This window comes from Phacochoerus africanus, chromosome 14 (genome assembly GCF_016906955.1).
Source record: "Phacochoerus africanus isolate WHEZ1 chromosome 14, ROS_Pafr_v1, whole genome shotgun sequence".
NCBI classification, from domain to species: domain Eukaryota; kingdom Metazoa; phylum Chordata; class Mammalia; order Artiodactyla; family Suidae; genus Phacochoerus; species Phacochoerus africanus.
Window position 1 is genome coordinate 42,386,831 of NC_062557.1, and position 13,267 is coordinate 42,400,097.

The window sequence follows — 13,267 nt, forward strand, 5'->3', positions numbered from 1 at the left end:
GCTCTCTTCTGTCACCAGCTTACATAAACACAGCTGTGTCAGCAGCCCGCCAGCTGCCAACTCTCCTAGAAGATATTCGGCATTTTTCCTCTGCTGGCTAAAAATAAGTCCCAGGCTCTCCTGGGCATCTGCAGGTGGTGTGCTCACTCTGTCATGCTGGAGTTTTCTCAGGATGCTGTAACTCAGAAATGTGGAATTGCTTGTACCAAGTCCATGGCAGAAGCTCTGCCCCTTCTTTGCAAAAATGGTCACCAGCAAAATCAAAGCTGAAAGGAGCTTAAGGCTTGTCCCCTAAGGCCTTCGCTAACTGTGTGCTAACCTCAATCAAGGCATCTGACAGAGGGCACTAGTTCAAATCCCAGTCCTGCTACTCAGCTGGGTCTGTGACTGGTTACCCAAATTCCACCAGCCACTGTTCTCTGTTTAATGCGGATGATAATACTAGACCTCTTGGGTATGAGAATTAAATGACATGTGAAAAGGACTTTGGAAAAGGCCCTATAAAATGTGCTCAGCTCATCTCACCTCCTTTTTATGACACTCTCCCACCCACCCCCTTGTGCCAACAGGCTCTCTTGACGCGTTCACTAAACGCATATCTGAGTATTTGCTCTGTGCCAGGTACTGTGCCTGGAACTTAGGGTAAAGTGGTAAACAAAATAGACAAAAATCCTGCCCTCACAGAGCTAATAGCGTTGGAGAGATTAACAACTAACAAAATTTATTATATAATAGTATGTAAGATAGTGATAAGAAGTATAGAGAAAAATAAAGCAAGACTCCAGGATAGGAGAGCTACCATAGGATCCAGGCAATCCCACACCTGGGCATGTAGCTGGAAAAGATGAAAACTCTACTTTGAAAAGATACATGCACCCCAATGGTCACAGCAGCACTGCTTTTAATAGCCCAGATATGGAAACAACCCAAGTGCCGATCAACAGACAAGTGACTTAAGACGATGTGGTGTATATACATACAGAATGGAACATTACTCAGCCATAAAAAAGAATGAAGTAATGCCACTTGGATTTCGAGAAGACTATTGCATAGGAAAGGTATGTTTTTTCGGTGCCGGGACAACTGAATATCCACATGCAAAAGACTATAGTGGGCTTCCTAGCTCACCTAATAGACAAAATTAACTCAAAATGGACTGAAGATCTAAATGTAAGAGCTAAAACTCTTAGAAGAAAACACGGTATAAATCTTGGTGACTTTGGTTAGGCAGCAATTTCTTCAGTATTTTGCCAAAAGCACAAGCAACACAATAAATAAATAGATTGGACTTTAAAAACTTTCATGCTTCAAAGGCCACTATCATGAAAATGAAAAGACATCTCAGAATAAGAAGAAAATAAACGCTTACAAGCTAACAATTAAAAGATAAATCACAATTTTTAAGTGGGCAAAGGATCCAAACAGCCACTTCTCTAAAGAGGACATACTCATGACCAATAAGCACGTGAAAAGAGGCTCAACATCACTAGTCATTAGGCGAATGCACATCAAACCACTGTGACATACTGCTTCACACTTACTAGGGTAGCTGCAATAAAAAGATGAACAGTAACAACTTTTAACATCAGGAAACAATGGCAGAAATGTAAAATGTTGGGAGTTCCCGTCATGGCGCAGTGGTTAATGACTCCGACTAGGAACCATGAGGTTGCGGGTTCGGTCCCTGCCCTTGCTCAGTGGGTTAAGGATCCGGTGTTGCCGTGAGCTGTGGTGTAGGTTGCAGACTCAACTCAGATCCCGAGTTGCTGTGGCTATGGCATAGGCCAGCAGCTATGGCTCCGATTAGACCCCTAGCCTAGGAACCTCCATATGCCACAGAAAAGACAAAAACACAACAACAACAAAAATAAATTTTTGGGAGTTCCCGTCGTGGCGCAGTGGTTAACGAATCCGACTAGGAACCATGAGGTTGCGGGTTCGGTCCCTGCCCTTGCTCAGTGGGTTAAGGATCCGGCGTGGTCATGAGCTGTGGTGTAGGTCGCGGATGCAGCTCGGATCCCATGTTGCTGTGGCTCTGGCGTAGGCCGGTGGCTACAGCTCCGATTTGACCCCTAGCCTGGGAAACTCCATACGCCGCTGGAGCAGCTCAAGAAAAGGCAAAAAGACCCCCAAAAAAAAGAAAGAAAGAAAGAAATGTAAAATGTTGGCAGTTACTCAAAATGTTAAAATGAGTTACCACATGACCCCGCAATTCTCCTCTTAGGTACACACTCAAGAAAATGGAAAACAGACATCCATCCAAAAATGGCATAAAAATGTTCACGGCAATATTATGCATCATAACCTAAAGGTGGAAACAACTCCAAAATCCATCAGTCGATGAATGGATAAACAAAATGTGGTCTATCTGGGAGTTCCCATCATGGCTCAGTGGAAGTGAATCTGACTAGCACCCATGAGGACCCAGGTTTGATCCCTGGCCTCACTCAGTGGGTTGGGCATCAGGCATTGTGGTGAGCTGTGGTGTAGGTTGAAGATGTGGCTCAGATCTGGTGTTGCTGTGGCGGTGGTGTAGCCAGGGGCTACAGCTTCGATTCGACCCCTAGCCTGGGAATTTCCATATGCCTTGGGGATGGCCCTAAAAAGACAAAAAAAAAAAAAAAAGTGGTGTATTCATGCAACGGAATGTTATTCAGCCATAAAAAGAAGTAACATACTGATACATGCAACAGCATGGAAGAACCTTGAAAACATGAATGAAGCCAGGCACAAAACGCCACATATTACATGATTCCATCCATGTGAAAGATCCAGAGTAGGCAGATTCATGAGACAGAAAGTAGATTATTGTTTGCCAGGGGCTGATGGGGAAGGGACTGCCCATACGTACAGGGTTTCTTTTTGGGGGGTGATGAAATGTTCTTAAATAATGCTAACAGTTGCCCAACTTTGTGACTCTAGCAAACGCCACTGACCTGTACACTGGAAATAGGTGAATTTTATGGTGGGTGAATTATATCTCAAGTTTTAAGAAGAGACAATAGGAGAAGATATTGGAGAAACTTTTTTTTTTTTTTGGTCTTTTTAGGGCTGCACCTGCAGCATATGGAAGTTCCCAGGCTAGGGGTCCAATCAGAGCTACAGCTGCCGGCCACAGCCACAGTCTTGGCAGAAACAACAATCTGTTTGCACAGAAACATCCAGGATAAAGAGGAGAGAGAGAATTGCTGGAGGATGTAGATGAGAGGGGCTGGGATCTCGTGCTGAAGGAACAGGGCTGCCCCGTGGAGAGTTCCTCGGTGATGACAGGAGAGAAAGCAGCCCAGACGCGTACAAACGCAGGGAGACGCGGTGTGGGAGGCGGGAGCTTGAGGAAGTTCCAGGTGTCCTCCTTCAGAGAGATCCGTCTATTTTCCCTGAACGTTGAGCTTACCGCCTCCTGTATCAACACGTGCCTTCAAAGAAAGCACTGGATCCTGATCCCTGGTGATCAGGATCCAGTGCTTTCTCCTCTGTGGCCCAGGTGCAAGCCCTGGTCTGGGTACAGAGATCCCACATCAAGTCACTGCGTGCTGCGGCTAAAACCACCTCCACCACAAGGAAGCAAACTGGCTTAAAGAAATCCAGCAGGCAAACAAGCAAACCAATCCCCAGAAATCATCTACCCCAGAAGTTTTTAAAAGTTCATTCCACCCAAACTGGTCCTTCCTTTACTCTGAATCCTTGCAACAATATTATTTGCGTCTATGCTATTTTAATCTAAAATTTTATTCTACTGAAGAGTAATACTTCAAGTTCCCACTGTGACACAGTGGGTTAAGAATCTGACTGCAGCGGCTTGGGTTGCTGTGGAGGCGTGGGTTTGATCCCTGGCCTAGCACAGTGGGTTAAAGGCGCTGTCATTGCCACTTCTGGGGTGTGGGTTGCAGCTGTGGCTCTGATTCAGTCACTGGCCTGGGAACTTCCATACACTACAGGCGGGGCTATTAAAAAAAGAGTGGCAGGAGTTCCCCTGGTGACGCAGCAGAAATGAATCCGACTAGGAACCATGAGGACACAGGTTCGATCCCTGGCCTCGCTCAGTGGCTTAAGGATCCGGCGTTGCTGTGAGCTGTGGTGTGGGTCGCAACCTTGGCTCAGATCTGGTGTGGCTGTGGTGTAGGCGGGCAGCTGTAGCTCCAATTCAACCCCTAGCCTGGGAACCTCCATATGCCACAGGTACAGCCCTAAAAAGCAAAAAAAAAAAAAAAAAAAGAGTAACACTTGCACAAATAAAATTCAAAAGGTCCAGAAACAAATCTCTCTCCTACCTTGAGGCCGGTTTATTGTATATATCCTCTAAGAGATAATTATATATATGAGACCATATGTGTGTATATTTGCATATATATCCCTCATTGCTTTTTTAAACCACAAACGGTATCCAGACTCACTGTTCTGCATCTTGCTGTTTTCACCGAATATGGATCTTGGAGATTGTCTCATCTCAGTACATACAGCATTGCCTCATTCTTTTGCATAACTACTATGATGTGATGGTTTTAAAATATGTTCTCAAGTCTTTGACATTCTTACCTTCAAGAAGTGGAGCTTGAGTCCTTTCCCCTTACGTGTGGGCTGGGCTTAGTGACTCACTCTAATAAACAGACGATGGCAGAAGCAATGTGTGTCCCCTGAGACTGGGTCATGAAAGAAAATGTAGCTTCCTCCTTTTCCCTCTCTCTCGCATCACGTGCTCTGCGGTGACGCGAACTGCCGTGTCGCTCAAGCAGCCCTGTGGGAAGAGGCCCCTGCGGGGGGTCCTGGCCAAGAGCCCCACGAGAAAACCTTCTTGGAAGGGGATCCTCAACCCTAGTCAAGCCTTCCGATGACTGCAACCTAATTACAGCCTCTGAACCAGAACCAGCCACCAAAACAATGAGATGACAAATACACATGTTTAGGGCGAATATGTCCTTTCTCCTCTATCATCCTATTTCAGGATGAAAATCCCTTGTCAGCCATAAAGCTTATCATGGATAGAAAGTATAATCCTCTTGTCCCACTGTCTCTGCCGCCTCCCCAACAATTGTCAGCACATATGTCTAAATCTGCTCAAACCATGCTGCTGTGAACCGCATGGGTGTTGGCCCCTCTCATGCATTCTCAGAAAAGTTGCTATTTTCTTTTCTTTCTTTCTTTTTTTTTTTTGCTTCTTAGGGCTGCACCCAGGGCATATGGAAGTTCCTGGGCTGGCGGTCGAATTGGAGAAGCAGCTGAGGCCTACGCTCCAGCCAAGGCAACACGGGATCTGAACCACATCTGCAACCTATACCACGCTTGCAGCAACACCAAATCCCTAACCCAAAGAATGCGGCCAGGGATCGAACCAGCACCCTCCTGGACACTATGTTGGGTTCTTAAGCTGAGCCACAACAGGAAATCCCTTTTCCTTTCTTTTTTCTTTTTTTCTTTTTTTGGCTGCTCCCACGGCATGCGGAAGTTCCCCAGGCCAAGGATCAAACCTGCGCCACAGCAGTGACCTAAGCTGCTGCAGTAACAACGCTGGATCCTTAACCTGCGAAGCTACCAGGGAACTCCAGAAATTAGTATTTTCATCAGTGCTCCAGCAGCAATTCTCTGGGTCAGTGTGGGAGCCATATAATTTTAAGTTTTTGGAATGTTTCCACTTTGTTCAGAAAGTGAACTCAGCTAAGAAACAAATCTGGCTTTCCGGGCTTTCCTGTCTCTGCTCCTGACCTAGGTAGGCCTCCCTGCAGTGTAGAGCGGATCTGTCAACTGTACTCTGAGCATAAAGAAGAAAAAAAAAAAAAAATCTAGTCTCTTCCCTGGAGTGGGGAAGCAGCTAATAGCATTCAGATATTTTGAGATGAAACTGTTACCATGGGAATGTTCCCATATTTCTCCCTTAATAATGATGGGTAGAAACAATGAACACCACGGCTCTCAGAATATTCTAGAAATAAAAGAAACAAGGGAAGAAAATGAAGCTGGAAGAACGGGCTCCAAAGAAAGGATAGATGAGCTCAGCCAAAACCCTGCCCAGGGTGCATTCGAGGAGAATGGGGGCGATTCGGGGGTCAGTGTCTTCCCTCCAAGGGTTAGGGTTCACATAGCGGCTGGGGGGTGGGGGATCCTGAGGTGGATGGGGTGATTCTTCAGTGTTGCTGGGAAGCGGGCTAAGCCGCTCTTTCCTTCTGGGACTTGGGGTGGGAGGCAGGGAGTTGGGGAGGAAAACTAGACCTCCCGAATCCTGATGCTTCCAGCCACTGTTCTTTTCTGTCCTGGACAGACAGCAAAGTGCCTGAGGATCCCTCCGTCCCCAGGGCCTCAGAATGGACCCTGAAGGCAGAAGTGTGCTGGCACACAGACACTGGCATCTCACAACCCAGAATTTCCTATGCTATACACCTCACCAAGGGCTTCAAGGGCTCAGGAATCATTTCTTAACTAAGAAGGGACCACTACCTTGCCCTCTGCCCCAAGCTATCCACCACTTGAAGCACACACAGGGATTCCGGCCAGCTCACTGTCAGCTGGGCTCCTGTTTCTCCAGGACCTTGAGAAATCTCAAAGCACAGATGACCCCGGGATAAGCAACTGCGGCCACAGGCATTTTACCCTTGTCTGCCCTAACCTCATACCCTCTCTCCGAAGGATTTGTTGCCTTTTTTGTTGGTCCTATTTTTTGAGAAGAGGTACCCAAGGAGAGCCATCCTACCTGCGAAATGAATGGGAATCCAACCTGCTAGTGGCACATTTAAGAATCACACTGATGAGTGGGGAAAGATAGATGCAGATGGGATGCTCCCTTCATGTAAACACCTTTAAAACATCACAGGAAGAAGGAAATGGATACCACCTCACCAAGCACCCTTGCGCCGCAAACTGACCAAAGGTGAGGCGGGAGGGCAATGGACTGTCTGCTCAGGAATGCTTATCTGTCAATCTCCCCCCACCCCCCCCGCCCCCGCCCCGGGTCTAGTTTTGCCTGGAGTATCAGAATCTAGATTTGCCATTTTGTTCTTGGGAGCCTTAGATAAAACACAGCAGAAGCAGCACTTGAACTGCTCCTTGGAGGTAGTGGGTGGAGAGTAATCCTCACTGGAACATGCAGCCTAAAGACCAGAGACCACATGGGGCTGGGTGAACACTCAGAGGACTGCGGCTTCCTTCTCTAAGTGAGCACCCAGTGAAGCCATACATACAGCTGTCCCTGTTTCTCACACCTTCCAGAACCACACATTGTCTGTTCTGGCATTTATAATTCACAAAGAGAAAATCAGTTTCAAAATTTGATTTGGTGGCAATAGAAGCTCAGCAGAGAGAGTGCAGCAGGGAGCTCTAAAGACAGGTGGCTCTGGCAGGGGAAACCAGCCAGGAAGACACCCAAACACAAGTTTCCTTGCTGGCTTCCCAGCTCCCTTGGCTGGGGGAGCTCCACAGTCCTGGCCACGTAAGGAGGGCTCTCCCTGGCGGGTGACACACCTCTCTCAATTCTTTCTCAGTGACTGCTGGGCAGGCAGAGCTTCTTCATTTGGGCTTGGAAGGTCATTTCTGGTGAACAGAAACTCTTACTCCCAAAATGCGAAACCTAAAGCGTGGCAGAATCTCGACCGCAATGTAAGAAGTTCTATCTGCAGCTGGCTTATAACCTGGTACATGTTTCAGCTGCCACTGATAACCTAATAGGTGACCACAGTTTTCATGTTGCTAGGCATGAACACCTACTCTGTTGCAAGATTTTTTTTTTTTTTCGGCTTCACCTTCACCATGTGGAGGTGCCCAGGCCAGGGGTTGAATCAGAGCCACAGCTGCCACCCTGCACCGCAGCCACAGCAACTCGGGATCCTAGCCACGTCTGTGACCTCCACGGCAGTTCGCGGCCACGCCAGAGCCTTACCCCACCGAGCAAGGCCAGGGATTGACTCTGCGTCCTCATGCATAGTAGTCAGGCTTGTTACTGCTGAGCCACGACGGGAACTCCCAACCCTGACATTTTATAATAGAAATTATGTGTCAAAATTTTTTTGCATACCACAGTGAAGGAAACTCTTCAAAGAGGTGACTGCTGATCTCCAACCCCAAAGCATGAGGCCTCGAACGCCTTCAGCCTGAGTGAAATTAACTCAATACTCTTTATGTATGAATTGTTGAAGAGGCAAATGGAACACAACCCCCTCCATATAGCTTTTTGGGAGCCTCTCAATTTGAGAACATTCACCCTTTGCTAGAATTTCCACTGCACTTGATTTTTCTCTCTTATTAGTTACAATTTTTCTACTTGTAGTAGACACTTACATATTACCTGCTGGCAGATAAAAGTCTATCTCATCTTTATTTCTCACAACACTCAGCCCAGCAATTTATACACAGTCTCTACTGCATGTTTCTCAGTGAATGAATGACCAAGCAGTATGGGGTCCCTCCTGCTAAAACCAAGGGCAGCAATAGGAGGGAGATCATTGAGCTCAGGCTAAGGAGGAGTTGACCAGGCGACTTAAAGAAAAGCTTAGATCCCCAAATCTGAGGGTTAGGACCGCTGACTCTGAATTACTTGAGTCCCTGCCATTCTGTAGTTGATTGTGGCTGAGGCCGCTCCCCACAGCATGGCAGCAATCAGAACCATCTCAGCAGAAAATATATGGGTTTCCCTTTATTTAGTTTTATTTCCTCACTCAGTCCACTAAGTGGTACTGACTTCCACGGCGTTTTAAGGCAAGTAGCCTGCAGTTTATTCGCCTGTTCATTCATTCATTCAAAAAAATATGTATTGAGCACCTAGTATTGTTCTAGGCTCTGAATAAAGAGTGGTGATTAAGACAGCTTGACATCGGTCTGGGAGATGAATTTTTGGAGCTGACTCCAAAAGCAAAGGTGACAAAAGCAAAAATTAACAAGTGGGACTACATCACACTAAAAAGCTCCTACACAGCAAAGGAAATCATCAACAAAATGATAAGGCAACCTACTGAATGGGAGAAAATGCTTGCAAATCATAATCTTGATAAGGAATTAATAACCACAATATATAAAGAACTCATAAAACTCAACAGCAAAACAACAACTTAAAAACAATTAAAGGGAGGAGTTGCCATCATGGCACATCAGAAACAAATCTGACTGGGAACCATGAGGTTTTGGGTTCAATCCCTGGCCTCGATCAGTGGGTTAAGGATCCGGCGTTGCCATGAGCTGTGCTGTAGGTCACAGACGTTGCTTGGATCTGGCATTGCTGTGGCTGTGGTGTAGACTAGCAGCAACAGCTCCGATTAGACCCCTAGCCTGGAAACCTCCATATGCCGTGAGTATGGCCCTAAAATGACAAAAGACAAAAAAAAAAAAAAAAAAAACAATTAAAAGGAATTCCTGTCATGGCTCAGTGGTTAACAGGCCCAACTAGTATCCATGAGGATACAGGTTCAATCCCTGGCCTCACTCAGTGGGCTAAGGATCCAGGGCTGCTGTGACCTGTGGCATAGGTCGCAGATGCGGCTCAGATCCTGCATTGTTGTGGCTGTGGTGTAGACCGGCAGCTACAGCTCTGATTGGACCCCTACCCTGGGAACCTCCATATGCCGCAGGTGCAGCCCTAAAAAGACAAAACAATAATAATAAAAAAATAAAATAAAATAAAAATGATTAAACATGGGCAGAATATCTGTATAGACATTTTTTCAAAGAAACCATACAGGTGGCCAACAGGTACCTGGAAAGATGCTCAATATCACCAATCATCAGGAAATACAAAGCAAAACCAGACTTACTGTGATGGTCATTTCACATATATTCAGATACTGAATCATGCTGTGCACCTGAAACTAATATGTTCTGTGTCAATCATAACATTTATCAATGTTTTAAAAAGACAGACAAGGCCCTACTTTCACAATGTTTATATGCAAGCATGGAGGAGACATCCAACAAATGAAGAAATACACATGAGGAAAAAAAAAGGATGAAACACAGGCAGTGAGATGCTAAAAATTCAGGGTTTTGTTTCCATGAGTTTTTCTTTAGATTAGATGGTCTGGAAAGGTTCCTTTCTGGGGAGGTGACATTTAAACTGAGATGCCCTTTGGAATCGGTAAGCAATGAAATCCTGCCGTATAGCCCTGGGAACTCTATCTAGTCATTTATGATGGAGCATGACAGAGGATAATGTGAGAAAAAGAATTATATGTGTGTGTGTGACGGGGTCACCTTGCTGTACAGTAAAAAGTGACAGAACACTGTAAACCAGCTAGAATGGAAAAAAAATTAAAAAATCATTAAAAAAATAGAATATGAGAAAAAAAATTTTTAAATACAATAAACTGAGGTGTGAACAAGAATGAGGCAGCTTTGCAACAATCAGAAGGAAAAGCACTCTAAGCAGAGAACAGCCAGCATAAAGCTCCGAAGCAGGCACGTAATAGGTTTAGAAACCTCTTATGGGTGTAGGTCAGTGAAGCAGGCAAGGACCAGCTCAGGTGGGCTTTATGAGGCAGGGCATGGAGTCTGTTTTCTTTAAGTGTGAGGAGAAGACCCTGAAAGAACTTAAGCATTGTCATGGGCAACACAGCTGCCATAAAGAGAATGGATTTTAGACGGAAAAGGATGGAAGTGGTAAACCAGTAGTGTCAGGAAGTCAACTTGCATTTAGTTCTGGTGGGAAGTCTCCGTGGCCTGGACTTGGGTGGTAGCAGGGGAGAGGGAGACAAGTGGACAGGTACATGTTCCGGAAGCAGAGTCAACAGGATTTGTTGACTGATGGCATGGGTGGGGAAAGCAGAAGAGAACATCCAGATTTTTGCCTTGAGAAACTATGCAGACGGTGGGGTACTCTGCTAAAATGGGAAAACTGGGAAAGGGGCAGTTAGTGCTAGATGTCAACGGCTCGGTTTAAGGTGCCTCAGATTTCCTAGAGGAAACAACTGGCAAGAAACAGAAGTGTGGGTTTCTGGAACGAGGTCAATGCTGATAATACTGACTGGGGAGTCACTGGAGGATTGAATTTTAAAGTCAGGGGCTGCTAGTAGCAATGAGCTCATTCCAAGACCTCGGTTTCTAATGAGATAATAAAAGGACCAGGGTTCCTTGGAGAAATGGTTGGTGTCAGTATCAGGACAGGGAATGTACAGGATGATGCCTGGGAAGTATTTTGTATAAACGTTGCCTGGAACTTCTTATGGGACCCCAAAGTAAGGAGTGCTCAGAAAATAATGGGCACACATTGAAAAGGCACATGAACCAAGTTGAAGGCGCTCCCATTGGCCAAACCGAAGACAAGAACAATGAGCAATAGCTGAGCAACAAAATAATGATAGTAATGGATTTATGACCCAAAGAACAAAGTATATATCCACAAGTCCATACTGATAAACAGAAATCACAGAATAAATATAAGGGGGAAGAGGCAGTGGTCTTCCTGACATAACAATTCCAATTAATAAATGTAGAAGAGGGCTTCCCTTCATGGCTCAGTGGTTAACGAATCTGACTAGGAACCATGAGGTTGTGGGTTTGATCCCTGGCCTTGCTCACTGAGTTAAGGATCCAGCATTGCCGTGAGCTGTGGTGTAGGTCGCAGACACGGCTTGGATCCTCAATGCTGTGGCTCTGGCGTAGGCCGGTGGCTTCAGCTCCGATTAGACCCCTAGCTTGGGAACCTCCATATGTCATGGGTGCAGCCCTGGAAAAGGCAAAAATATATAACATAACATAAAAGTAGAAGAAATGATAGAAGTAGAAGATTTGGCAAATAACACTGTAGTAACTATTCTGGGCAAGATTACTAACGGTCAAAATCACAATGAGATACCACTTTGCATTCACTACAAATGGTTAAACTTTAAAAGGACAGATAAGGAGTTCCCTTCATGTCTCAGCACTTAACGAACCTGACTAGTATCCCTGAGGATGCAGGTTTGATCCCTGGCCTTGCTCAGTGGGTTAAGGATCTGGCGTTGCTATGGCTGTGGCTGCTGCTAAGCTGGCAGCTGTAGCTCTGATGCAACCCCTGGTCTGGGAACTTTTATGTGCTGTGGGTGCGGCCCTAAAGTAAAATAAAGACAGATAATAATAAGGGTGGAGACATGAGAACCTGCAAATGCTGCTGGTGAGAACAGAGAATGGTGCAGCCACTTTGGGAAAGAATTTGCCAGTTCCTCAAGATATTAAAACAGAATTAACAAATGACCCAGCAATTCCACTCCCAGGTATGTTCCCAAGAGAAATGAAAACACATGTCCACACAAAAACTTGTACACAAATGTTCATGGAAGCATTATTCATACTAGTCAAAAAGGAGAAATAATCCAAACGTCCATCAACCGATGGAGAAACAAAATGTGATCCACACGGGCCTTTTCATCACACTTCATGGATACCACTTTTTTTGTGTGTCTGTTCCGTCTTTTTTTTTTCTTTCTTTTCTTTTTTCTTTCTTTTTTTTTTTCTTTGCTTTTTAGGGCTGCACCCGAGGCTTATGGAGGTTCCCAGGCTAGGGGTCTAATTGGAGCTGCAAGTGCCGGCCTACACCACAGCCACAGCAACACCAGATCCGATATGTGTCTGCAGCCTACACCACAGCTCATGGCAACGCCAGATCCTTAACCCACTGAGTGAGGCCAGGGATTGAACCAGTGTCCTCATGGATGCTAGTCGGGTTCGTTAACTGCTGAGACATGAAGGGAAATCCTTTTTTTGCCTTTTTTTTTTTGGTCCTTTTGCTATTTCTTGGGCCGCTTCTGCAGCATATGGAGGTTCCCAGGCTAGGGGTTGAATCGGAGCTGTAGCCACCGGCCTATGCCAGAGCCACAGCAACGCGAGATCCGAGCCGCGTCTGCAACCTACACCACAGCTCATAGCAACGCCAGATCCTTAACCCACTGAGCAAGGGCAGGGATCAAACCCGCAACCTCATGGTTCCTAGTCGGATTCATTAACCACTGCGCCACGACGGGAACTCATCCTTTTTTGTCTTTATAGTGTTGCATCAGCGGCACATGGAGGTTCCCAGGCTAGGGGTTGCATTGGAGCTACAGCTGTCGGCCTACGCCACGGGCACAGCAATGTGGGATCCGAGCCCTGTCCCAATACCTACACCACAGCTCGTGGCAACGCTGGATCCTTAATCCACTGAGTGAGGCCGGGGATAGAAGCTGTGTCCTCATGGACACTAGTTAGGTTTGTTACTACTGAGCCACGATGGGAACTCCCAGTTTTTGTTTTTTATCCAATTGAAGGTTTGTGGCAAACGTGCATCAAGCAAGTCTATCGGTGCCAGTTTTCCCAACACCACTTGTTCACTGTGTCTCTGTGT